The sequence below is a fragment of the Caretta caretta genome, chromosome 1 (genome assembly GCF_965140235.1).
Source record: "Caretta caretta isolate rCarCar2 chromosome 1, rCarCar1.hap1, whole genome shotgun sequence".
Classification (NCBI taxonomy): domain Eukaryota; kingdom Metazoa; phylum Chordata; order Testudines; family Cheloniidae; genus Caretta; species Caretta caretta.
The window spans coordinates 109008103-109035849 of record NC_134206.1 but is presented as its reverse complement, the minus strand read 5'-3'; the positions used below and the strand labels follow the sequence as shown (position 1 = coordinate 109035849).

General features: G+C 43.5%; 1 protein-coding gene and 1 long non-coding RNA gene across 3 annotated transcripts in view; both read right to left on the bottom strand.

Annotated features, from left to right (window-relative positions):
* The window catches only part of COL4A2 (collagen type IV alpha 2 chain), a 245114-nt gene that overhangs the window by 130326 nt on the left and 87041 nt on the right, over positions 1-27747 (bottom strand). The gene's annotated exons all lie outside the window — the stretch shown is intronic.
* LOC142072566 (uncharacterized) lies at positions 471-26619 on the bottom strand. Its single transcript, XR_012669011.1, has 3 exons — positions 26131-26619; positions 4942-5056; positions 471-753 (listed from the first exon to the last, which is right to left on the bottom strand). It is a non-coding gene; the product is annotated as an uncharacterized LOC142072566 (long non-coding RNA).

The window sequence follows — 27747 nt, the reverse complement described above, 5'->3', positions numbered from 1 at the left end:
TCTTATTGGAAGAGGACTACATTAATACAAAACTAGGATTCATTTACTTTGCATCCACAGTGTCCATACAGGGGAGTTACAGAGCAGCACTTTGATGAATAGCACTGCTATTCACATCCCCCTAGTCCAAACTGGAACAGTGTAGACAAGCCCTGACTCTCTTAATGCCTTACTTTCCCATCTGTAAAATAAGGATGACTTCATTTCCTTTCTTCTACCCTTTGTCCGTCTTGCCTAAATAGTCTGCAAACCTTTCAGGACAGGGTTATCTCTTAAGAATTTATATACAGCAATGTTGAACCAACCTCAGTTGGGAACCTCTAGGCGCTACTGTAACATAAATAACAAAATATTAATATAAGTATGGTTAACTATATCAAATGGCTTTTGGAACTCTTTAATAAAGAAAACCAATGTTTGTCTAATTGCCTTTTTTCATAGCACAACTAGTACCACAATGAACAAAAAAGTTTCTTTAAAAAAAATTTGGATTTATTTTCTCACCAACAAATGATACAACCCCCCCAGAGCCTTATTAAGCAATGGAACCCACTCACAATGCAGTCCTCACTCTAAATCAAGCAACTTGCAGGTGACCTGTTCTACAGCTGTATTAGCTGTGAGACACACGCAAGCACAGGGGTGCATTTTTGTGGGAGAAGAGAATCAGAGTTCTTTCACAGGAAAAAAGCATTCCTTCATGGTGGCTAATCATCCTCACTGTTTGCTGAGTCACATTCTTCTGAGGTGCCTCTAGAGAGAGAGAAATATGTTCTGGGAAATGTTCTATATTTAGAAACAAGTGAGGATCTCAACACTGGCTGCGCTGAGTAGCCATTCCTTCTACAATGCCCCGAACAACACTGACGATTCATTTTCCATATAAGACAGGGAGACATTTCTCATCAACCAAGAGTTGGCCTACTTACACAAACTCCATCTGCATTTGTAGGAGCAGAGCAGTATTACTGCGACAAGAAGACTATCACTGAAAATCTGAATCTGTTTCACTCTCACCGAAGTGTCTTTCTTTATCAGAGTTGAACACCACCCAATTTGCACAGATCACACTTCACATAAACTGGGCCAATTGTTTGTAGCAAGGATAGCTGATTCCAAGTGGAGTTTTATAAATGCTGTGGTACTTTTGCCACAGGAAACTCAAAAATTCTTCTGCTTGTTGCAAGGACATGCAATTTAAATTGGACCACTTTTGGAGGGGTACGTTCTGTGATCCCACTGCAGCCCCAGGGCCAGAGGAGCTCTGTGATCCTGCCGCAGCCCCGCTGGGGTTGCTAACTCTCCAGGATTGTCCAGGAATTTAAAGATTAATCTTTAATTAAAGATTATGTCATGTGATAAAACCTTCAGGAATACGTCCATCCAAAATTGGCAACCCTAGGCCCTGCTGTCCGAGGAGCTCACTCTCTCCACCATGGCCCCAGGGCCAGAGAAGTTCTGTGCCCCCCACTGATTTCTGCAGGGGCCCATGCTTCTGCTGGCCCCCTCCTAGTGCATGCCCCAGAACTCTGTGTGTTTCTGTGCATATCGATGTATGCTGAAAGGAAATACATGCACATTATGCATCTTATTGGGAAATCATTTTTCTTCTTCTGTACTAGCTTCAGTTAGCCATTTTGATTCCTTATCTCAAGCCAAATCAACTTTTGTGTACTAAATTGCTTGTTTGTATCCAGTTTTGTAGTTTTATAAGATAGCTGTGTTATAGAAATAATTTAACAGAGACTTGTGGACATGAATTGTCAGTCTGCTTACTCCCATTAAAAGGCCCTATTATTCTTTCACAGCATGTTTTCATCCTATTGAATGGGACATAATTGTAATTCTGGGAGTTTCTGTCAGTGGGATACAGAATTTTGGTGTGAGATTGTTTGGGGGTGATGGTGAAGGAGAAAGAATTGTGAATAGCTGCTATTGTGACAATCATAAGCGAATGTCAGGCGTAGATTTACCTGTGCTCTGTTGCTTTAAGGATTGAAGGTCTGCCATTAAAGTTAGTGGAAAGACTACCATCAATTTCAATACAAATTGGTTTCAGAGTAACAGCCGTGTTAGTCTGTATTTGCAAATAGAAAAGGAGTACTTGTGGCACCTTAGAGACTAACCAATTTATTTGAGCATAAGTTTTCGTGAGATGAAGTGAACTGTAGCTCACAAAAGCTTATGCTCAAATAAATTGGTTAGTCTCTAAGGTGCCACAAGTACTCCTTTTCTTTTTGCGAATACAAATTGGGTCAGACTGTTACACAGTATATACTATACCTCAAGCTTCCAGTCATCTTGAATTACAAAATATAGTTTCTACCTAGCTGGCCTTGCTGTGGCCTGGAGCAGTGGTTCTCAACCATGGGGGGGCCACGCGCAGGCTTCAGGTGGTCCACCAAGCAGGGCTAGCATTAGACTTGCTGCGGCCCAGGGCAGAAAGCCGAAGCCCCATCACATGGTACTGAAGCCCAGAGACCCAAGTCCCACCAACCGGGGCTGAAGCTCCAGCCTGAACAACTTAGCTTCATGGGGTCCCTTATGGCGTGGGCCCCAAGCAGTTGCCCTGCTTGCTACCCCTTAACTCTGGTCCTGGCTTTAATATGCAGACAAGCAGTTGTTGTAGCCCAGGTGGGCTGTGAAGTTTTTATAGGATGTTGGGAGGGGACACAGAAAGAAAAAGGTTGAAAACCCCTGGCCTGGAGGGAGCAAGGGAACACACTTGCAGTTGTGTTAACCTGGCATCTTAATGAGTGTGGTGAGGGTTTTTCAGTCATGTTAAGCTAATATAATAAAATATTTTTGCTGTCAAGAGAGAGCCAATAAGACTGCAAGCAGAGTGAAGAACTATTCAGGCCTTCTGATAGTGATTTTGCTGTGCAGCTTTTTTCCTATGTTAACAACTCAAAGTGAAATTTGTTCTGCTGGAATTTCCTGTTTACTCTGATCACGTCCTGCCACGCCAATGTCAATAGTTTATGTCGTTCCCATTCATCAAATCCCTCCAGAATGTTTCCTTTAGGGTACTCTGGGGTTTTCTCTTCTTAATAGTGTATAATCTCAAAGGCTATAGCATTACTTCATTAAAAATACTTCTAGAATCTCAAATTATTTATTTTTATATTTACCCTCTCATTGATAATTGCTCTGATGATAACGTAACCAAAACTGAACACAAATTTCTGAGATAAAATATAAGCAATGCTTTGTACACTAATATTATCACTTGTTTTGTATTTCTCTCACTTAGTTGAGAGAAACAACCAGTACATGTTGGTTGCCTTTTGTTTAGAACAGCAATAGAACATATTCACAGTATTGGTATCAACATTAAAGTATGGTATTTCATATTTGACATGCGTATCTAACCCACAAGAATGTACTAAGACAAGTGAGATATCAAAACCAACTTCCAGGATTTCCCATTGGTAATGTCTTTCCAGCTGGTGCTGTATTCTCTCTATCCTGAAATTATGCAGTTGATCCTCTTTTGCAACTCCACCCTCTGAATGTAAACTACTCATTCATTATTGAACCTCTCCCATTCAGTTATCTTCCCAACAATATCCTCTTCCTCTCTCTCTAAATTTTAATCTCCGATCTTTAAATACCACAGCTGATAATGCAAACATGGGGCTGGATTGCTCCCTCCTGTGGAAAAAACATGTCTCAGTAGGGAGGACGTGTCTGAGAGGATTCCCTGTGGAGTTTCTCTAAGTTCTACTAAAAGGATGGGGTTTGCCATGGGTCTGCAGAATAAGCTGTATGGAGGCCCTGTGCCCTCCAATGATCCCCTCGGATCCCCTCCACCCCCACATGTCTTGGGAGAGTGACTGCAATAGAGCTGCCCCCTTTAAAGGGAGATCTCCATAGCAGAGGACAGATAAAGCAGTCCAGGAAGGATTACCTCTCAAAGAGAATCTTTGAAGGTGGTGGGTGTGCATCTTCCCTTCCCCCATCCAACAGAAAAACATCCATTCTCCGTCCTCAGCCCACCCATTGTAGGGAGCCTTCCCTGAGGTCTGGGAAAATGGAGGGATGATGACATAGCTGCTCTCTCACTCCTTGCACATCGGAAACAGAGCGCATATAAAACGTAGCTCAGTGCAACCAGTAATCATTACAAAATCCATAGCTAATTAAAAAGGGCTTAAGAAAATTCCAGCTCATTTTATTTACTACAATGAGATTTATATTTCTAACCTCATTGACTTTAAGTGGTTAGCTGAAAATCTTCCAAAGTTGGTTTGGGGACAAACTAATTTTAGATGAGCACTAATGAAAGTACATAGTAAGAAAGTGCACTTCATTCTGTTCTGCCCTCCTGCAAAGCTCTACAGGTACCAAAGAATCATCTCCTTCTGAGCTGTAGTTCATCCTCATTCCCTTTTCTGAATTAATGCGGCAGAAAAGGCCTCCTATGTTCCTTCATCAATATAGTCAAATGGAGAGGCATGAGTACCCATGGGATAACAGACTGTGAATTTCTATCGAACCTCCTATTTAAATCAAGTGCTGGGTGCACATGGTGGGAAAACCACGTGGTGACACATAACACTCCTAGAACTGGTAATAGGACACTACATATTATACAGAGAACAACCTCAGCTTTAAAGGTCTAGAAATGGGAAAACCCTAGCTTCCAACAGCTTTGTTCTGACTCATAGTAGAGTGCGCATACTTTAATCTTCATTGCAAGGCAGTGCATTCTCTAGGAGTTTGTCATGGGACTATTTACATGCGGAAGGGATTTGTGTTGCCTCCCCGTTTCCTGTTGCTCAGCCCTGCTCCTTTGCATTCCATTACCATTCCTGTCCATGTCTCTGGTCTGTCCTGTTCCCTGATGGTGCTTCACTCCTTTCTCCCTATCACCTGCTGCTTCCTCAGTAAACCCCATCCGCAGACCTCCCTCGTACCGCCTCCTCTCCACCTCCAAACCTTAGTTTGCTCTTTCCTCAAAACAATCAGTTGGCAAGAAGATACTGCTCCTCAGGTTCATGTTCTTGGGGAACGAAGCACCAGCCAAGAGATGAGGGTTGGGTAGGAGTGGAATCTGGAAGGAGAAAGGGAGAGGGAAAAAGCAAGAGACAGGAAAATGGAGAGAAACAGGGAGTGAATTGTGGGGAGTAGGGAAAAGCTATAAAGATGAAGGAGATACATTTTGAAGAGATTACCATCAAAACAATGCTTGAGAGTGTACAATGCAACTGGAACAAATTTTTTACTTTGTAGCAGGACCACATGGATGACCAGCTGGGATTTTGTAAAGCATATTGTGAATCAAGAAAAATTGCCCTTCCCATGCTCTATGGCCGGACTCTGGAAGGGAAAGCTATTTCATACTCATGTTTTTTTTTGTGGGAAATGCATGTATATGAGGGAGTTGGCTCAAGCAACATGGCACCTATTTAATGCCCATAAGGCACTTTGAAATCCTTCAGTTAAAGACAATACAGAAGTGCAAAATTATTAATGTGGGTACTGGAGTTTTGGGGGGAAGGTATAGAATGGGGTGGTGTGAAGCATATTTAATGTTCGGAAGGCATGTGAGATTCCTCTTCTGAAAAGTAATAATTAATATTAGTATAGTTATTTGTGTGTTGTACGAGTGAGGTGGCTGGAGAAGGAATGTGTTCCTCTTTTATTTTTTAACATTGATTGTAGGTCAATATAAATGAATGAGCTCACCTACCAGGAGAGAGAAAATTCCATTCACATAATTGATTGTAGACTGCCTTTTCTCCACCAAATTTAAACTACTCCAGTAAAGAGACAAAACACAATAAAGTTCTGAATTTATTGAAACAATAGCTGCTAAGTGAGACAGTAATTCACCCCAAAAGTTTTTTAACTGTTGTGTTTTTGCTACATTGTTAGTGGAGTAATTCCATTGTTAGTGAACTTTTTCTCTGTCATTGAAACATTCTAGGGATGTTTTGACCTAAGGGAGATGCGTTCAATCATTTTGATTGATTTGCACTGAATGAGCAAAGTGGTTTGCTTTTTTATTTTGAGTTAGCCTTTTCTTATTTTTTGAAATATTATGGAGTCATGGTGTTGTCTTATATGTCTATGTTATTGGACAGGCTTCCAGGTGCCCTACAGAGCTATACAATTCCACACCAACATGTCCATTTTCATACTAATATATTAATTGTGCATTATTTATTGTGATTTAATACCCAGTCATCAAAATGGGTGGAGTGGTTGGGTCAGAGTCCTTTCTGTCCTGTGATCATAGAATGATATTAACAGCAAGTGGGGAAAACAAATTTCTAAAACATGTTGAGTGTGTCTGATTTTGTGTGTGTGCTGCTAAGCTTTTTCTGACACTAGAGGTTGGAATTCCCAGGACCTTCCTGGAAAGACTCAGAAGCTCAGGAGCTCTGGAGAATTGACTTGGGGGGTAAAGGAAATCTCCTTGGGGGAGCAGAAGGGAAATGTCCCCCCCACCTTTGTCAATTCTTAAACATTTGCCGCATAAACAGTTCATGAACCCAGGCTCTAGTGAAAAATTAGCTACCTTAGAGTTCTGTTTTCTCCTCCATAAGCATGTGCAACTCCCATCATTAACTGGAGTTCCATGGTACTAGGGTTATACCTAATATGTAACTATAATATTCAGCTAAATAGATTTATACAAAAACAAATTAAAATCTGAACAAAGGACAGGGCAAAACTGTGGCCTCTAGAAATGGAAATAACTATTAGGTCATCTTGTCAAACTTTCTGCCTGTTCTGGATTATTGGGTTTTTATACAGTTTCAGATATCCTATCTGACTGTTTACTGTAGCATTAGTACGAGAACATTAGGAAGTGAAAACAGTGCCAAATATAGTCATTGTTTGTTATTTGTATTACAGTAGTATCGAGAGGCCCCCAGTTACACCAGAGCCTTGTTGTACTAGCTGCTATACCTACATATTGAATGGCTGTCCCTGCCCTGAAGAGCTTATGATCCAAACATGCAAGAGACATGAAGATGGGAGAAAGGAAGTATTAATATGTCCCATATTACAGATGAGGAATTGAGACACAGAGAGAGGGACTAAGAAGCAGGTTCTCAGAAGGGCTGCAATTGGGACCATGTTTTCAAGAGATGTCAGGTCCCATTTAGTCACCTAAATGATGTAACCAGATTGTGAAAAATCAGCACCCAGTGGCTCCACTGACATCACTGAATGTTGAGCACTTTTGAAAATCTGATCCCACATGACTTGCCCACAGTCACACAGGAAGTCTGTAGCAGAGTCAGGAACTGAATCCAGATTTCCTGAGTCCTATCCAGTGCCTTTATTACAAAACCATCCTTCCTTCCTTCCTTTCCTAATCAGCTTCATACAGAGCATATTAAATTGAGATTACTTTTACTACAAGATTTTGCTATTAACTTACTCAGGTTCTCTCATGTTATGCAAAAAAATAGTACTATGGATCTCTCTCTACGCACACATTATATATACATGTATCTCTTGTGTATCAGTCGCCCTGATATCTAAGCATCTGAATGATTAAACTGTTGGACAGCCGCTTCAGTTTACTTTTAATTATTAGACGTTATGATTCACTTTTTGTATCAAGAGAACAAAGCAACTAAATCTAGTCTGAAAATAATTACTTTTTATTTTAAAAAATTAAAGTCTTTGTTTCTAAAAAGTGAACTACCATACTGTGGAAAGGCTAATGATCTTACTTTACATGTTTTGCTCAAGTGTAAAAGTATAATTAGGAAGGCCAAAAAAGAATTTGAAGAACAACTAGCAAAAGACTCAAAACCTGAGCCCTGGTCTACACTAGGAGTTGAGGTCGAATTTAGCAGCGTTAAATCGATTTAACCCTGCACTCGTCCACACGATGAAGCCCTTTTTTTGACTTAAAGGGCTCTTAAAATCGATTTCCTTACTCCACCCCCAACAAGGGGATTAGTGCTTAAATCCACCTTGCTGGGTCGAATTTGGGGTACTGTGGATGCAATTAGACGGTATTGGCCTCCGGGAGCTATCCCAGAGTGCTCTATTGTGACCGTTCTGGACAGCACTCTCAACTCAGATGCACTGGCCAGGTAGACAAGAAAAGGCCCGCAAACTTTTGAATTTCAATTTCCTGTTTGCATGGTCACCTGCAGCTTGCCATGCTGGCCAGAGCTCATCAGCAGAGGTGACCATGGAGTCCCAGAATCGCAAAAGAGCTCCAGCATGGACCGAATGGGAGGTACGGGATCTGATCGATGTATGGGGAGAGGAATCCGTGCTATCAGAACTCCGTTCCAGTTTTCGAAATGCCAAAACATTTGTCAAAATCTCCCAGGGCATGAAGGACAGAGGCCATAACAGGGACCCGAAGCAATGCCGCGTGAAACTTAAGGAGCTGAGGCAAGCCTACCAGAAAACCAGAGAGGCAAACGGCCGCTCTGGGTCAGAGCCCCAAACATGCCGCTTCTATGATGAGCTGCATGCCATTTTAGGGGGTTCAGCCACCACTACCCCAGCCGTGTTGTTTGACTCCTTCAATGGAGATGGAGGCAACACGGAAGCAGGTTTTGGGGACGAAGAAGAAGAAGATGATGATGATAATGAGGTTGTAGATAGCTCACAGCAAGCAAGTGGAGAAACCTGTTTTCCCAACAGCCAGGAACTGTTTCTCACCCTGGTACCCCCAGGGTACCTGGTATCAGTACCCCCCGAACCCACCCAAGGCTGCCTCCCGGACCCGCCAGGCGGAGAAGAGACCTCTGGTGAGTGTACCTTTTAAAATAATATACATGGTTTAAAAGCAAGCATGTGAAAGGATTAATTTGCCCTGGCATTCGCGGCTCTCCTGGGTGTACTCCCAAAGCCTTTGCAAAAGGTTTCTGGGGAGGGCAGCCTTATTCCGTCCACCATGGTAGGACACTTTACCACACCAGGCCAGTAGCACGTACTCGGGAATCATTGTAGAACAAAGCATTGCAGTGTATGTTTGCTGGCATTCAAACAACATCCGTTCTTTATCTCTCTGTGTTATCATCAGGAGAGTGATATCATTCTTGGTCACCTGATTGAAATAGGGTGCTTTTCTTAAGGGGACATTCAGAGGTGCCCGTTCCTGCTGGGCTGTTTGCCTATGGCTGAACAGAAATGTTCCCCGCTGTTAGCCACGGGGAGGGGTGAGGGGCTAGCCACGTGGTGGGGGGAGGCAAAATGTGACATTGGAATGAAAGCACATGTGCTGTGTATGTAATGTTAACAGCAAGGTTTACCGTGAAAGAGTGTAGCCATTGTTCTAGAAAATGTGTCTTTTTAAATACCACTGTCTCCTTTTTTTTCCTCCACCAGCTGCATGTGTTTCAAGGATCACAGGATCTTCTCCTTCTCAGAGGCTAGTGAAAATTAGAAGGTGAAAAAAACACACTCGTGATGAAATGTTCTCTGAGCTAATGCTGTCCTCCCACACTGACAGAGCACAGATGAATGTGTGGAGGCAGACAATGTCAGAGTGCAGGAAAGCACAAAATGACCGGGAGGAGAGGTGGCAGGCTGAAGAGAGGGCTGACGCTGAAAGGTGGCGGCAGCATGATGAGAGGAGGCAGGATTCAATGCTGAGGCTGCTGGAGGATCAAACCAGTATGCTCCAGTGTATGGTTGAGCTGCAGCAAAGGCAGCTGGAGCACAGACTGCCACTACAGCCCCTGTGTAACCAACCGCCCTCCTCCCCAAGTTCCATAGCCTCCGCACCCAGACGCCCAAGAACGCAGTGGGGGGGCCTCCGGCGACCCGGCCACTCCACCCCAGAGGATTGCCCAAGCAACAGAAAGCTGGCATTCAATAAGTTTTAAAGTTTTAAACTTTTAAAGTGCTGTGTGGCCTTCTCCTTCCTTCCTCCACCACCCCTCCTGGTGCTGCTCTCCTCCACTACCCCTCCTGGGCTACCTTGGTAGTTATCCCCCTATTTGTGTGATGAATGAATAAAGAATGCACGAATGTGAAGCAACAATGACTATATTGCCTCTGCAAGTGGTGATCGAAGGGAGGATGGGAGGGTGGTTAGCTTACAGGGAAGTAGAGTGAACCAAGGGGTGGGGGGTTTCATCAAGGAGAAACAAAAAGAACTTTCACACCGTAGCCTGGCCAGTCATGAAACTGGTTTTCAAAGCTTCTCTGATGCGCACTGCGCCCTCCTGTGCTCTTCTAACCACCCTGGTGTCTGGCTGTGCATAACCAGTAGCCAGGCGATTTGCCTCAACCTCCCACCCTGCCATAAACATCTCCCCCTTACTCTCACAGATATTGTGGAGCGCACGGCAAGCAGTAATAACAGTGGGAATATTGGTTTCGCTGAGGTCTAACCAAGTCAGTAAACTGCGCCAGCGCACTTTTAAACATCCAAATGCACATTCTACCACCATTCTGCACTTGCTCAGCCTGTAGTTGAACAGCTCCTGACTACTGTCCAGGCTGCCTGTGTATGGCTTCATGAGTCATGGCATTAAGGGGTAGGCTGGGTCACCAAGGATAACTATAGGCATTTCAACATCCCCAACAGTTATTTTCTGGTCTCGGAAGTAAATCCCTTCCTGCAACCGTTTAAACAGATCAGAGTTCCTGAAGACGTGAGTGTCATGTACCTTTTCCGGCCATCCCATGTTGATGTTGGTGAAACGTCCCTTGTGATCCACCAGTGCTTGCAGCACAATTGAAAAGTACCCCTTGCGGTTTATGTACTCGCTGGCTTGGTGCTCCGGTCCCAAGATAGGGATATGGGTTCCGTCTATGGCCCCACCACAGTTAGGTAATCCCATTACAGCAAAGCCATCCACTATGACCTGCACATTTCCTAGGGTCACTACCCTTGATATCAGCAGATCTTTGATTGCGTTAGCTACTTGCATCACAGCAGCCCCCACAGTAGATTTGCCCACTCCAAATTGATTCCCGACTGACCGGTAGCTGTCTGGTGTTGCAAGCTTCCACAGGGCTATTGCCACTCGCTTCTCAACTGTGAGGGCTGCTCTCATCTTGGTATTCATGCGCTTCAGGGCAGGGGAAAGCAAGTCACAAAGTTCCATGAAAGTGCTCTTAGGCATGCGAAAGTTTCGCAACCACTGGGAATCGTCCCAGACCTGCAACACTATGCAGTCCCACCAGTCTGTGCTTGTTTCCCGAGCCCAGAATCGGCGTTCCACCACATGAACCTGCCCCATTAGCACCATGATGCCCACATTGTCAGGGCTCGTGCTTTGAGAGAAATCTGTGTCCCTGTCCTCATCACTCACGTCACCGTGCTGACGTCGCCTACTCGCCCAGTATCGCTTTGCCACGTTCTGGTGCTGCATATACTGCTGGATAATGCGTGTGGTGTTTAACGTGCTCCTAATTGCCGAAGTGATCTGAGCGGGCTCCATGCTTCAGTATGGCATCTGCACAGAAGAAAGGCGCAGAACGATTGTCTGCCATTGCCCTGACGGAGGGAGGGGAGTGACGACATGGCTTACAGGGTTGGCTTACAGGGAATTAAAATCAACAAAGGGGGTGGCTTTGCGAGAAACTGAATGGCCCCCTCAAGGATAGAACTCAAAACCTCAAGGATAGAACTCAAAACTGGGTTCAGCAGGCCGTTGATTTCACAGAGGGAGGGAGGGAGGGAAAATTAATACAAAACAAATCTGGTCTATGTCTTGTTTTGAGCCACTTCATCTATCTTTATATATCTTTCTGGCAGCAGACTGTGCAGTATGACCACTAGCCATCGTCAACACCTGGGTGCTCGGCAGAAGATGGTGCAGTATGACGACTAGCCATCATCTTCTGCTAGCTGCAGGTTAAAAGGCAGTGCACTACCGGTAGGACTCAATCGCCATGAGACGAAACAAGGGAAATGACCTGGCTGAGTCACTCCCATGTTTGCCCAGGTGCCCGGTTAAAAGAGCACCCAGGACTACGTTGATGACGGCTACCAGTCATACTGCACTGTCTGCTGCCAAAAGGCAATAAACTGCTGCTGTGTAGCAATGCAGTACCACGTCTGCGAGCACCCAGGAGACATACGGTGATGGTTAGCTGAGCGGGCTCCATGCTTGCCGTGGTATGGCGTCTGCACAGGTAACTCAAGAAAAAAGGCGCAAAACGATTGTCTGCCCTTACTTTCACGGAGGGAGGAAGGGAACGGGGGCCTGACGATATGTACCCAGAACCACCCGCAACAATGTTTTAGCCCCATCAGGCATTGGGATTTCTACCCAGAATTCAAATGGGCGGCGGAGACTGTGGGAACTGTGGGATAGCCACCCACAGTGCAATGCTCCGGGAGTTGACGGTTGCCTCAGTACTGTGGACACACTCAGCCGACTACATGCCCTTAGAGCATTTGTGTGGGGACACACATAATCAACTGTATAAAAACGCTTTCTACGAAACCTACTTCTATAAATTCGACCTAATTTCATAGTGTAGATGTACCCTAAATAGCAAATTTTGTTTTAAGCACATCAGAAGCAGGAAGCTTGCCAAACAATCAGTGGGGCTACTGGATGATCGAGATGCTAAAGGAGCACTCAAAGAAGTGCAGCCCATTGCAAAGAAGCTAGATGAATTTTTTGCATCGATCTTCACTGTAGAGGATGTGAGGGAGATTCCCACATCTGAGCTGTGCTTTTTAGGGGACAAATCTGAGGATCTAACCCAGATTGAGGTTTCAGTAGAGGAGGTTTTGGAGCAATTGATATATTAAACAGTAATAAGTCACCAGGATGAGATGGTGTTCACCCAAGAGTTCCGAAAGAACTTAAATATGAAATAGCAGAACTACTAATGGTGGTGTGTAACCTATCACTTACATCATCTTCTGTAACAGATGACTGGAGGATAACAAACATGACAATAATTTTTTTAAAAAAAGCTCCAGAGGCAATCCTGGCAATTAGAGGCCAGTAAGCCTAACTTTAGTACCAGGCAAATTGGCTGAAATTAGGCTGTTGATTAATCGCAGTTAAGTCATGAGATTAACTCAAAAAATTAATTGCGATTAAAAAAATTAATCACCATTAATCACACTGTTAAACAATAGAATAACAATTGAAATTTATTAAATATTTTTGGATGCTTTTCTACATTTTCAAATATATTGATTTTTATTACAACACAGAATACTAAGTGGACAATGCTCACTTTATATTAATTTTTGGATTACAAATATTTGCATTATAAAAATTATAAATAAAAGAAATAGTATTTTTCAATTCACCTCATACAAATATGGTAGTGCAATCTCTTTATTGTGAAAGTGTAACTTACAAATGTAGATTTTTTTGTTAAATAACTGCATTCAAAAACAAAACAATATAAAACTTTAGAGCCTACAAGTCCACTCAGTCCTACTTCTTCTTCAGCCAATCGCTAAGGCAAACAAGTTTGTTTACATTTACAGGAGATACTGCTGCCTCCTTCTCATTTACAATGTCACCTGAAAGTGAGAACAAGCATTTGCATGGCACTTTTGTAGCCAGTGTTGCAAGATATTTACATGCCAGATGTGCTAAACATTTGTATGCCCCTTCATGCTTCAGCCACCATTCCAGAGGACATGCTTCCATGCTGATGATGCTTATTAAAAATAATAATGCGCTAATTAAATTTGTGACTGAACTTCTTGGGGGAGAATTGTATGTCTCCTGCTCTGTTTTACCCACATTCTGCCATATATTTCATGTTATAGCAGTCTTGGATGATGACCCAGCATATGTTCGTTTTAAGAACACTTTCACAGCAGATTTGAAAAAATGCAAAGAAGGTACCAATGTGAGATTTCTAAAAATAGCAACAGCACTCGACCCAAGGTTTAAGAATCTGAAATGCCATCCAAAATCTTAGAGGACGAGGTGTGGAGCATGCTTTCAGAAGTCTTAAAAGTGCAACGCTCCGATGCAGAAACTACAGAACCTGAACCACCAAAAAAGAAAATCAATCTTCTGCTGGTGGCATCTGACTCAGATGATGAAAACGAACATGCGTCGGTCTGCTCTGCTTTGGATCGTTATCAAGAAGAACCTGTCATCAGCATGGACGCATGCCCTCTGGAATGGTGGATGAAGCATAAAGGGACATATGAATCTTTACTGCATCTGGCACGTAAATATCTTGCGACACCAGCTACAACAGTGCCATGTGAACACCTGTTCTCACTTTCAGGTGACATTGTAAACAAGAAGCGGGCAGCATTATCTCCTGCAAATTGTAACCACTCTTGTTTGTCTGAGTGATTTGCTGAAGTAGGACTGAGTGGACTTGTAGGCTCTAAGGTTTCATATTGTTTTATTTTTGAATGCAGTTATTATTTTTTGTACATAATTCTACATTGTAAGTTCAACGTTCATGGTAGAGATTGCACTACAGTACTTGTATGAGGTGAATTGAAAAATACTATTTCTTTTGTTTTTACAGTGCATATATTTGTAATCAAAAATAAATATAACGTGACATTCTGTGTTGTAATTGAAATCAATATATTTGAAAATGTCCAAAAATATTTAACTAATTGGTATTCTATTATTGTTTAACAGTGCGATTAATCATGATTAATTTTTTTAATCACACGATTAATTGCAATTAATTTTTTTAATCACTTGACAGCCCTAGTTGAAACTAAAGCGTTAAATAGTTTCCATGTTGGTTTTTCCTGGATCCTGTTCTGAGACAATCTTCCATAGCTGGAAAAGGTCAACACCCTACCATTAATACAATGTTATTTAATAAAAGTTTCAATAAAAAGGATTTCGTAAACAAAAGCCATTTTTTAACATGGTGCATTAAGAGCTCTGTTTACTTGCTCTTACTCCGCTAGCACCTTATTATACAGATAAGACCACGAACGGAACTGAGTACATATTTTTTACCATATTCCACATTCAGAATGAACAAAATAGTTACTAAATTGTCCTCCCAACTTCCTCTCTACAGAGATTTAGAGCAATTGGCAATTTATTATTTCTGAATTTAAATTAAATTTTTTTTTGCTTAGATCTCTCTAAGAAGCCACATTACATAGTGTGTAATACTTTTCCTATTATCATTATCTTCTCTAAAAAACAGGTTATGGTGTTGAGGAACCAATCTGAAGTATTTTAGATAGTTATTAAAATATAACCATGCTGATTTTATCATAGTCTGAATACTAAGAGAAAATCTTTAATATTAACTTCTAGCTCCCTTTTCCCATCTGCAGAGGGGTATTTATGTTAGCTAGCAAACTTCACATAGAAAGTACAGAGCTGTGCAAATAATGGAAGTTAAATTACAGTCTCCATATCTGTCTCTTTTATACAACACTAGCATTGGTTGCATATGGCAATGAAGTACTCACATGATATTCTGGCTAAAAAAACATAGCACAATATTCAGAGAATTGAGGGTTTTTTAACACTCATCACTTTTTTTTAGACTGGAGCACCTGTTTTGAGAGCTCATCCATTTGCAATGCATATGATTCATATTTGTTTTCTCCAGAGAACAAATGTGAAAGACTGGTATGTACGATCCAAAACAGGGATCCTTCTACTCCTTTCGTTAAGTCTTTCAAATGCAATGTGGAAAGAATTTCTTGGATAAGGAGTATCAGAAAGCAGGTGTGGTACAATCTTCCAGCTGTTTATGAAAACAATAGAATTAAAAGTATGATGAAATCTTTAGCTTTGAAATATTTTAATTACTCTCAGGATCAGTTAATCTGGTTGTTTTAACTTGTTCTCTGAAACAGGTGCAGCAGAAACCTTCTGTGTACAGCTGTTAATGAAAATCTGGTAAAATGAATATTCTGTCAAGCTGTTTTACCAGGCCATCTCACTGTTGAAGTGAGAAGCACAGTGACAAAACCTGCATTAAATGGTGTTTAAATAACGTAAGAGTCTATTCCCTATTTGTGAATGCACAAGTCTACTTAATGTCAGTTGGAGGGTATTAGTGGAAAGAGAGTACAACTACCATACCCTTTCAAAACCTTTTCATGCACTCATGGCTACACTGTGCCCTTGTCTTAGTTAGTCGAGCAGAGGAGCGAACTTGCCCTCCCTTTGCCGAGAACATCATAGTGGATCTTGGTTTGTGTGGTGTGCAGACCCCATTCTGACAACTTGTTCTTTGAAAAATTCTAGCACCTCCAGGCTTTGGGGAAAGGTCTTAAAATTTGGCAGGGAGACACAGGCAACCTTAATTCTGGTATTTCCTTACTTTCCTGTGCTCAATTTAGCAAACCCTAATAATGTTCTTTTAATGTAATTTTTTAGATGTAATATCTCTTGTGACAGGGTCAGGCCAGATGGCTACAAGAGAGTGGTCGAAGGTAGATACATTAGCTCCAGGGTAAGCAGGTCCCTTTTCTCTGGGTAAGATAACAAGGACTATTCCAGAACACTCAGGAACTTTCTAGAACTAATTAAGGCAGGCAGGCTGATTAGGACACCTGTAGCCAATTGGGAAGCTGCTAGAATTAATTACGGCTAATCAGGACACCTGGTTTAAAAAGGCTGTCACTCCAGTTAGTGAGGTGTGTGCGTAAGGAGCTGGGAGTGAGAGGATGTGCTGCTGGAGGACTGAGGAGTACAAGCGTTAACAGACATCAGGAGGAAGGTCCTGCGGTGAGGACAAAGAAGGTGTTGGGAGGAGGCCAAAGGGAAGTAGCCCAGGGAGTTGTAGCTGTCGCACAGCTGTTCCAGAAGACACTCTAGACAGCTGCATTCCACAGGGCCCTGGGCTGGAACCTGGGGTACAGGGCAGGCCCAGGTTCCCCCCAAACCTCCCAACTCCAGACCCAACACAGGAGGTTCCACCAGAGGGGAAGGTCTCTGAGCTGGTCCCTGACCCATGTGGTGGATCAGCAGAAACTGCGGGGACTGTTCTTACTCTTTTTTTCCCATGCTGGCCAGTGATGAGGTTATCTGAGTGAACGGCAAATCTGAACCACGAAAGTGGCCAAACTGAGGGCTACTGTGAATCTTTGAGGTGAGCAAAATCTGCCAATAAGCACAGGACCCACCAAGATAGAGGAGGAACTTTGTCACACTATACACAGGTTGGATTGTTCCTACCACTTACACAATTGTACAGGAGAGCAAGAGGGAATAAGGATTTCATCTCTGCACCTGTTCTGCCATATAAGTGCTGTTCTGGGGTGTGTCAGGGGCTGCATATCACATATTCCCCCCAGGAAACAGAAATGAGTGAGGATCGTATGGTGAATAGGGGGAGCAATGGCTTTGCCCCCCTGTGATGTGCCATCCAGAAGAACTGTCTGGATGCAAAGTCAGAGAATTCTGTGTGCCATAAATAATGTTGAAAATGATTCTACTACACTCTCTCTATCTAATGGAACAGAGGAGCTCCCAGGAATAATAGAATCTCTCTGAGGCACAAGACCTCCTTGTGCTCCCCTGGAACAGGGCACCTATGCACTTCCAATTGCTATGGGCTGCGTGAAAATATCATGATCTAACCTCATGTCTGTAAACTGTGGAGACTACAGTGATATTATCAAGAATTAGTTCACATGCTTCATCCAAGAAGAAAGATATTCAGTAATTCAGATCAGAGATGTCAGATAATTTAATTTTCCTTTGAGATGCCATTATAATGCTCTGTTTAGGTTTCAAATTCATATGTTTGGTTAGTTCTTACCCAAGTAAGGGCTTCTGTTGAGAGTTCCACATTTTAAGGGGCTTTACATTAGTCCAGGACCCACATAAACCACAATCTGCATAACTTTGAAATGTTAATACACTGTAAAATAGCTGTCTTGATCCTTGGACTGGTTCATAATGATAGGGCTTAATCTTATAATTCTGAAGATTTAGAGAAAAAAGGCAAGCAAGAGAATTACTATAGCTGACTTAGTTGAGTTATATAATAACACTGGGCACAAACTAAGAATAAAAGTTACTAATTAATGATGGGTAGATATCATTTGTATCTGGCAAGCTGTTCAGGAAATATTTGAGAGTATTAATAAAAACTTATAATCAAAATAACAAGGATCAAATATGAAATATGATGACTGAAAAGGAAAAAGAAGCAGCAACTGGGTTTATAGACTATTAACCTAATTCAAATGTAAATGTAAAGCAGCACCATAGGGTGATCACCAGCATCCAGCATAGCTAAGGTTAACATTCTGTCACCGTTATTTTTAGTAAAAGTCAAGGACAGGTTGCGGACAATAAAGAAAAAGTCATGGAAGTCAGTGACCTGTCTGTAACTTTTACTAAAAATAATGGCGGGAGGGGGTTTAATGGAGGATGACTGAAGCCTGAGGAGTGGGGATGAGAGTCTGAGCCCTGCTGCAGGGAGGGAAGGCCACCACCCACTGCCTGCAGGGGCTCAGAGCTCCAGGGTCTCCCTGCCACCCACGGTGTCTTGGAGTTTCAAGTCCTCCTGCTGCCCACAGCTGCTCAGAGTTCCAGGGCACCCCACCACTCGCAGGAGCTGACAGCCCCAGGGCCCCTGCCACTCCAGGGCTGAGGCAGAAAATGTCACAGAGGTCTCTGGAAGTCATGGAATCCATGACATCTGTGACCTTCGTGACATAATCTTATCCTTAATCGTATCAGTCAGCACCTAGCAAAGAGCAAATTACAATTCATATTCCCCAGGCATCAGTGACCAGCAATGTTCACCAACTACACAATATTAAATTTTACTTCCACCACAGAGCACATTTAAGGTACAAGGGGAGATTATGTCACACCATAGGTACACACGGCAGCAGCCTTTGTGAGATACCTAAGACGTATATGTACTTGGCTGGAAGCTCATAAGAGAACAATGTGGCACTAGCAGCAAGGTGTTCAATTTGTAGGCATATACATCAAGGACAGACCAGAGTGACCATGCAGTTGAGGGAATGCGCAAAGCAGTGGATGCTACCAAACCTCTTATAAATATTTATTTTAACCATTTTGGTCCTCCTGAATTTTCAGAAGTCAGTTAGTCAACAGAAAATTAGCAATCTGAAGCTGGCTAGATACGGCTGATTAGACAAGATCTATTATTTGATTTGCTGATCCCTAATATTAATTCAGAATTGACTTTTTTCTGATTTTCATTTCTCCATGACCACATAACACAGTCCTTGCTGATATCAACCAATTCCTTAGTCTCTAAAAACTTCTGGGACAATTCAAGATCTGCTTATTTGTTGATTTTCAAATAATTTCATATACCTGATCCATCCTGTCTTTCTGATCTTAACACTCCGTTGGTCAGAATTATCAGACACATGGATTAATACGATATGATGGGGAAGAGTCAACATGGCTTTTGTAAAGGGAAATCATGCCTTACCAATCTATTAGAATTCTTTGAGCAGTTCAAGAAACATGTGGACAAGAGAGATCCAGTAAATATAGTGTACTTAGACTTTCAAAAAGCCTTTTACAAGGTCCATCACCAAAGTAAACTAATGGGATTAGGAGTAAGGTCCTCTAATGAATCAATAACTGGTTAAAAGAAAAAGGGGTAGGAATAAATTATCAGTTTTCAGAATGGAGAGCGGTAAACAGTGGAGTTCCCTGGGATCTGTCCTGGGACCTGTGCTGTTCAATATATTCATAAATGATCTGGAAAAAGGGATAAACAGTGAGTGGACAAAATTTGCAGACAATACAAAATTACTCAAGATAGGTAAGTCCAAAGCAGACTGCAAAGAATTACAAAGGGATCTCACAAAACTGGGTGACTGGGCAACAAAATGGCAGATAAAATTTAGTGTTGATAAATGCAAAGTAATGCACATTGGAAAACATAATCCCAACTATACATACAAAATGATGGGGTCTAAATAAACTGTTACCACTCAAGAAAGAGATCTTGGAGTCATTGTGGATAGTTCACTGAGAACATCTGCTCAATGTGCAGCAGCAGTCAAAACAGCTAATAGGATGTTAGGAACCACTAGGAAAGGGATAGATAAAAAGACAGTAAGTACCATAATGCCACTATATAAATCTATGATATGTCCACATTTTGAATATAGCATGCAGTTCTAGTTACCCCATCTTAAAAGTATACATGTTAGAAATGGAAAAGGCACAGAGAAGTGCAATAAAAATGATTTTGGGTATGGAACAGCTTCCATATGAGGTGAGATTAAAAAGACAGGAACTTTTCAGCTTGGAAAAGAGACAACTAAGAGGGGATATGATACAGGTCTATAAAGTCATAACTGACATGGAGATAATGAATAAGGAAGTGTTATTTACCCTTTCACATAACACAGGAACCAGAAGTCACCCAAATAAATGAATAGGCAGCAGGTTTAAAACAAACAAAAGGAAGTACTTCTTCATACAACACACAGTAAGCCTGTGGAACTCTTTGCCAGGGGATGTTGTGAAGGCCAGAAATATAATCAGGCTTAAACAAGAATGAGATAAGTTCATGGAGGATAGGTCCATTAATGGCTATTAGCAAAGATGGTCAGGGATGCAATCCCATGCTCTGGGTCTGACTGCCAGAAACTGAGAGTGGACTACAGGGGATGGATCCAGTGGTGAGCTGGAGCCGGTTCGCACCGGTTCGCTAGAACCGGTTGTTAAATTTAGAAGCTTTTTTAGAACCAGTTGTTCCGCGAGGGACAACCGGTTCTAAAGGAGTTTCTAAATTTAACCAGCCAAAAGTGGCGTGTTAGGCGCCGACTCCACGGGTGCTCCAGCCCTGGAGCACCCAAGGGGAAAATTTGGTGGGTGCAGAGCACCCACCGGCAGCTCCCCTCCTTGCCACACCCCCGGCCCCAGCTCACCTCACCTCCGCTCCGCCTCCTCCCCTGAACGCGCCGCCCCGCTCTGCTTCTCCGCCCCCCCAGGCTTCCCGCGAATCAGCTGTTCAGGCAGGAAGCCAGGGCGGGCTGAGAAGCAGGCGGCAGCTTCCCGCTCAGGCCCAGGGAGGCAGAGCGGAGGTGAGCTCGGGCGGGCAGGGGCGTGAGGAGGGCTGCCCGCGCCGCAGCAGGTAACCCAGTGGGGGTGCGCAGGGGAACCGCTCCCCGCCCCAGCTCACCTCTGCCACCCTTGGCCTGAGCGGGAAGCCGCCGCCTGCTTCTCAGCCCTCCCCGGCTTCCCGCCGAACAGCTGATTCGCGGGAAGCCGGCGGGGGCGGGGGGGGGCGCAGAGAAGCAGGGTGGGGCGGTGCATTTAGGGGAGGAGGCAGAGGCGGAGCGGAGGTGAGCTGGGGCCGGGCGCGGGGTGGGGAGCTGCCGGTGGGGCTCTGCACCCACCAATTTTCCCCATGGGTGCTCCCGCCCCGGAGCACCCAGGGAGTCGGTGCCTAAGGCGCCACGTTTGATGTGATCAGTGGGGGGAGTGGCTGCTCCCCCTGCTCCCCCCCAGCTATGCTCCCCCACCCCTAGGAGCCAGAGGGACCTGCCGGATGCTTCCTGGGAGCTGCCCCAGGTAAGCACTGCCGGGACTTCCCACCTCGCCCCCAGCAGGTCCCTCTGGCTCTTAGGGGTGGAGTGGGCACCCACTATGATGGCCCACGAGACCCTCCTGCCCGGTTCTGGGGGCAGTCAGGGGACAGGGGTGGATGGGGCAGGAGTCCGGGGGGGGGGGGCGTCAAGGAACGTGGGGGGGTTGGATGGGGCAGGAGTCCCGGTGGGCGGGGGTGGGCAACGACCCCCTCGTGGAGTGAGGAGGGAACTGGTTGTTAAGGTTTTGGCAGCTCATCAGTGGATGGATCACTCAATGATTGACTTGTTCTGTTCATTCCCTCTGAAGCACCTGGAATTGTCCACGGGCAAAAAACAGGATATTGGGCTAGATGGACGATTGGTTCTGACTCAGTGTGGCCATTCTTAGATTTTTATGTCCACTATGACTAATTGACTTAAGGAAATTGACTTCTAACAAGGACTTCTGACTTAAGGACTAATTGACTTCTAACAATACTAGATTCCTTGCATATGTCTACATAGGGGTAAAAAGCCTGCAGCTGGAGCATGGGTGGTAGGTGAACTCCCCCTTCGGGGAGGCTAATCTATCAGCCCCACCCCTTCTGCCCACGTCCTCCCCTGTGGCCAGAGCCCCAAGCCTCCCCAATCGCTGGATAAGCCCCAAACCCCCACCCCACCCCCGGCCACAGGCCTGACTCCCAGGCGGGCTGGCAGGTCTGAGCTCCAGGCCACAGGAAAGGGAAAGGGAGATGGGGCCTCAGGGCACAACCTGGACAGGGCATGGCCCGGGTTAGGGAGGCTTAGCCTGTCCTGGCCTTTGATAGCTGCCGCCCATGAGCTGGAGCCCAAGCCCGGGAACTCTCTGAGGGTGGAGGGTACCAGAGCCCAAGCTGGAGTCTGAGCTTTAACATCTACAGAGCAATTTTTAGCCCCATGCCCACAAGCTCGAGTCAGCTGACCTTGTGCTCCAGGTCTTTTATCCTTGTTTTTTATCCTTTAGCATTGTCTCATTATTAAGCTAAATATTTTGTATGCTTCTGGAAACTAGTCCCTCTAATAACTGAGCCTTGACTTTACTACTTTGTTCTGGAAAGTTATAGGTTAACATTTTAGGAGGGGAATGACCCCATAAATAATTTTCTAGTGAAAGTAAAATTTAAGCAAAAATGGCTATTTCCTATTTCCAGCAACCCTATACCCTGCCCCCGAAAATGGTATCACAGAAGAGTAAGCAGGAAGCTTAAGCATTTCCTTATCAGACCCTTTGGAATTTCTTAGTTAATGCTGTAGATTTGACTTAAAACACCTGGATCTTTCCCTTGCCAAACAAGTAAAATCTCTAGGGGATGTTTCTGCCTTGTTACGAAATGTACTGTGCACCCCAGCTGAATTCTTAGATGTTTAGCTTGCTCTTAAAGAAACAAAGTAAGTTTCTTGCCAAATTTTGAGACCTAATCAGATCAGCAGCCATGGTAACAGAGACAACTTCTGAACTAGAAGAGTCTGCCTAATAACATTTTAAACAATATGCATCACACAGAACTGTTTATAAAAAGAGATGGTCCTTGATATAATAATTTAAGCAGAGGCACAGGTGGGTGTAGGAAGTACAAAGGCTCCTGCCTGGAACTTTTTAGTTGTACTTGGGGGTGGTGGTGAAGGGGTAGTTTGTAACATCCTTTTAAGGGGTGCTGCCACACTCCCCATCCCCCCAACCCAGCCAGAAGAGCTAGCTGATGCACAGAGATAGTGGAGTCCTAGCTAAGTTTTATCTCCGTCTGCTTTCTGGAGAGTTGATCCCAATGAGAAGTCTTTATTTCTTTCCTCCTCAGTTGCACGACAACACAACTGTCTACTGTAATTCTTAAATACAAGAAAGGTAACAGAAATTTGAGAAAACACAGACCTATCGACTCCCTGCCTGCAGTCTACAGTGGGGTTTCAAGTAATTAACTGCTGCAGTAGATGTACAAATATAGTCTAGTATTGTGTTGGATTTGATTATGAGCTTTTAACTCAGGAGAATAAGCCTCACTATTAGGAACTGTGTTCCACAAGCCATAGATTAAAGTTATGCAGCTTCTAACAAAATATACCTTACTGGAAACCTATTTAAATAGATCTTCACCAGACTGGATGTGTACATAAAGCATTCTGAAATATTAAAATAGAGATAGACCATTTCTTCAAGCACTTCACAATCATCCCTATTTTTTTCCCTCTGATTTAGATGAAAAAGAAAGATTGTGGGTATAATTCATGGTCAGTATTATCTTATAAAAATAAAGTGTTGATAGAAAATCCAGATCCTGGGATCTAAAGTGAGCCTGAGTATAAAGAAAATCATGTTCCACAGACACACAGAAAAATGTGGCTCACTACAGCACAGATAAAACAACATATATATTTTGATAGCTGCAGAGTTCAGATGGAGACAGGTGGGACCAATCTGAAAAGGAGACCCAGGCTAAGCTGAAGTCTTTTCTATGAGGTGAAAGATGTGAGGTAGACAACCTTTCAGTGTGGTTCATGCTTGTTATTCCATGAACATGAAACAGAATTCTGACAGTTCAATACACAGATGCATGCACAAAATCAGCCCCCTGGTACATCCTTGATTTCCCTGGAGTGGTACCTGGTTACATCAGGGCTTAAGGTGGCTCAGTTAGCCAATTTCTGTGCTGATTCATACTGTGTAAAACGCTACTAAAGTTAGTGAATACACAAGTAGAGAATACACAAGTTATAAATCAGTACAAAACATTGCCTGTAAAACCTAGCGATAGATAGCAAAGACCACCAAGGAAAATCCTTACAAGGGAGAGGAAATATCAACAATTGTAGGGTCCATGTAAATGAAAAAAGATTGTAGATCTCTGCACCAAATCTAATATTCATATGTCTTTCAGAGTCTTAGAAATATTTTTGGCTTCAAATATGAATGCAAATAAACCCTAGTATTTCTTCAAAGAGGGGCGACTCTTGAGAATGGTGTCTTCTTTGTAAATTATGTAGTTTTTGAAAGTTTTTATTTTTGTAAACACGAGGAAAACAGGCAAATTCAGAAAGGATGCCAAGCAAACATTCAGAGAATATTTACCTACTAAATATGAAAATCCTTTTAAAACTGGTATGGTGAAAGTAGCTTAGACGATGCTATTACTGTATTCAACACAACAATTATTTTCATGGGTAAACATGTATTTTATGGGCAAAATACTGCCTTTATTGTAGAGGATTGCAGGGGTAGCTGAACAGTATGCCTTTGCAATAGGCATCAGAACCATTAAGACTGGTGCAGGACAGTTCAGAACAGAAGAGCATGCAGTGGGGGTTGCATCTTACTGCTGCTTCAAAATGGAAGAGGATGCAACCCCTCCCTCCCCCATGGCATGTCATGCTGACTGTGTAAGGGGGTCTAGCCATACTCCCAAAATGGCAGAGGACAAGACCTCACTGGGTATGTCTACACTGTGATAAAAAGCCCACAGCACCAAGACTCAGCACCTGGGTCAGCTGACTTGTGCTCAGAGTGTTCAGGCTATGGGGCTGGAAATAACAGTGTAGATGTTCAGGCTTGGACTGGAGCCCAAGCTCTGAGACTCTCCCCGTCACAGGGTTTCAGAACCCAGGGTCCAGCCCAAGCCCGAACATCCACACTGCCATTTTGTAGTCCCACAGCCTGAGCCTTGTGAGCCCAAGTCGGCTAACCAGGGCCAGCCATGGCTATGCTGCGGGTCTTTTAGACATACGCAATGAGGCCTTCTCCTATGCATTCTCCTCTCTGATACACCAGTGAGACTGGAATAACTCCACTGCCTACAATGGGGTTACAATGGGTAAAACTGGTTTAAGTGATAGGAGAGTCAGGCCCATTGTTTAATGCCCTTGAACTATGCCACAGTGGTTAAACCTAAACATTTAACAGTGAGTCCTACATCTTTAAATATGTCACTCCTACACATAATTTAACACTATTCCAGACAATCTGATGAAGAAACGGAGGACATTTACAAAGTGTTCCAGCTTTGAATAAATTTTCTAGTGGGCAGATTACATATAAAGCACTCCTCCAATAATTTTCTGTCTGGGTCTGGGGAAATACCATTGCCTTCCCTGCAGATCAGGGACTTAATGGTTACCGGTTTAGCGCTAGACTGTGACAATGGCAAAGCTCCTGTGTAAAATGATGTATAGCTGTGTCACTCCAAGAACAGCACAGCAAAGGAAATGTGCCTTTGAGAGGCACAAGTTAGTTTCTTTTTTCCCCTTGCTACTTCTACCAGCAGAAAATTATGATACTTTGTGTGATCAGGGTTCCATCGGGGCCACGCTGAAATTGCTCATTAGGGCAAACTCCAAAGAACGGGGAAGACAATCCGCAGAACTGGTGGTTATTCTAATACTTAGATTCACCAATTCAGCAACAAAGCAGCTTCTAGAATACCTTACTTGTTATCAGAAATACAGTTCTCTTAAAGCAACCCAGCCTTGAGCTCCCACCCAGACAACCAAGTCAAATATGATGAGGATTACCAAAAAATCTTGTTCATCATATAAAATGTTCTACCAACCCCAAACGATCGGACACATTACCCACCAGGTTAATGAATATCTTAGATCTTATCCAAATACACGCTTATAGCCAGTTCTTATTAACTAAACTAAAATTTATTAAGAAAAGAAAAGAGAGAGAGTATTGGTTAAAAGATCATTATACATACCGATATGAATAGAGTTTTTAAGTCAGTTTCACAGTAGAGATGGAGAGCTTTAGAGCTGCAAAATGTCCTTTTAGAATTAGTCCATAAGTTACAGTCCAATGTCCAATATCAGGGTGATCCAGATGCACTGGAGATCTCAGTCTTGTGACTCAAACTTGCCCTGATGAAGCTTAAGCAGATCTGAGATGAAAAGGATCAGGGCCTAGGAGTTTGTATAGATCCCTGGCAGGCTACTGTCAGCCTCCTGACAGCAGGTGTTCCTTGGGTGAAGAATAGCGTCTTTGAAGTAACCTCCTATTTCTTAAGCATCACCAGTAATTAGCTACATGGATTAACATAAGGCAGTTGCCTATCTCCTGCCATTTACATACTTCAAAGAGAAATGAAGACAGTGATATCACTACATTCACATGTTAACATTTCCTTTTGATCTCTGAATTAATAGAATACAGCGACAGACAGGAACTGTTTGGCTACATTGTCAACCTCTAACAATAAATATATAAACCATGGATTGACAACCTTTGGCATGCGGCTGGTGGGCCGAGGAGGGTTTGTTTACCTGCAGTGTCTGCAGGTTTGGCTGATTGCAGCTCCCACTGGCTGCGATTCACCATTCCAGGCCAATGGGACCTGCGGGAAGAGGTGGCCCAGCCCGCACCACTTCCCGCAGCCCCCATTGGCCTGGGACGGGAAGCTGCGATCGGCCGAACCTGAGGATGCTGCAGGTAAACAAACCCTCCCAGACCTCCAGCAGCTTTCCCTGATGGGCCGCGGGCCAAAGGTTGCTGATCCCTGATGTAAACACACAAAAACCACAACCATTATCTACTAATATGTCTCTAAAGGTTGAAACTGGGTCAATTAGCCTGCAAGTTGCTTAACCCTTTCTGGCCCTGTGTCACACTTTGTATCCTGGGTTAACTGTACTGGGCAGCGTGTGGGCCATGAGAATGGAGGAAAAGGTAGCCTAGAGTCAAGGCTATGTTCATTCTCCATCCACTTGCTTGGGTGATGGGGAAAACAACAGGCACGCCACACCCACTCACTCCTATGTGCTCAGACTCAAAATCCAGGTAAACCCATGCATGGGAAGAAGGACAATTCTTATTCTCCTTTACAATTATGCATGTAAGCACAGTCCAAGGGGCAATTTAGCCCTTAGACAGCATACTTCCATGGTGTTCATGAGTCTGTTATACAGAAAATTAGTAGTTATGTATTTCAATGCTGTTTTTCCAAGAGCTTTATAATTCACTTAACTCTTTCACTAGACATGTTTTTCTCCTTAGCCTACTCTACTCAGAGCCATTATCTTTGAAAACTTGTGGTGATTGGGGGAGGTCCTGGATGACTGAAAAAAGGCAAATATAGTGCCCATCTTTAAAAAAGGGAAGAAGGAGAATCCGGGAAATTACAGACCAGTCAGCCTCACCTCAGTCCTTTGAAAAATCATGGAGCAGGTCCTCAAGGAATCCATTTTGAAGCACTTGGAGGAGAAGAAGTTGATCAGGAATAGTTAACATGGATTCACCAAGGACAAGTCATGCCTGACCAACCTGATTGCCTTCTGTGATGAGATAACTGGCTCTGTGGATACGGGGAAAGTGTGGACGT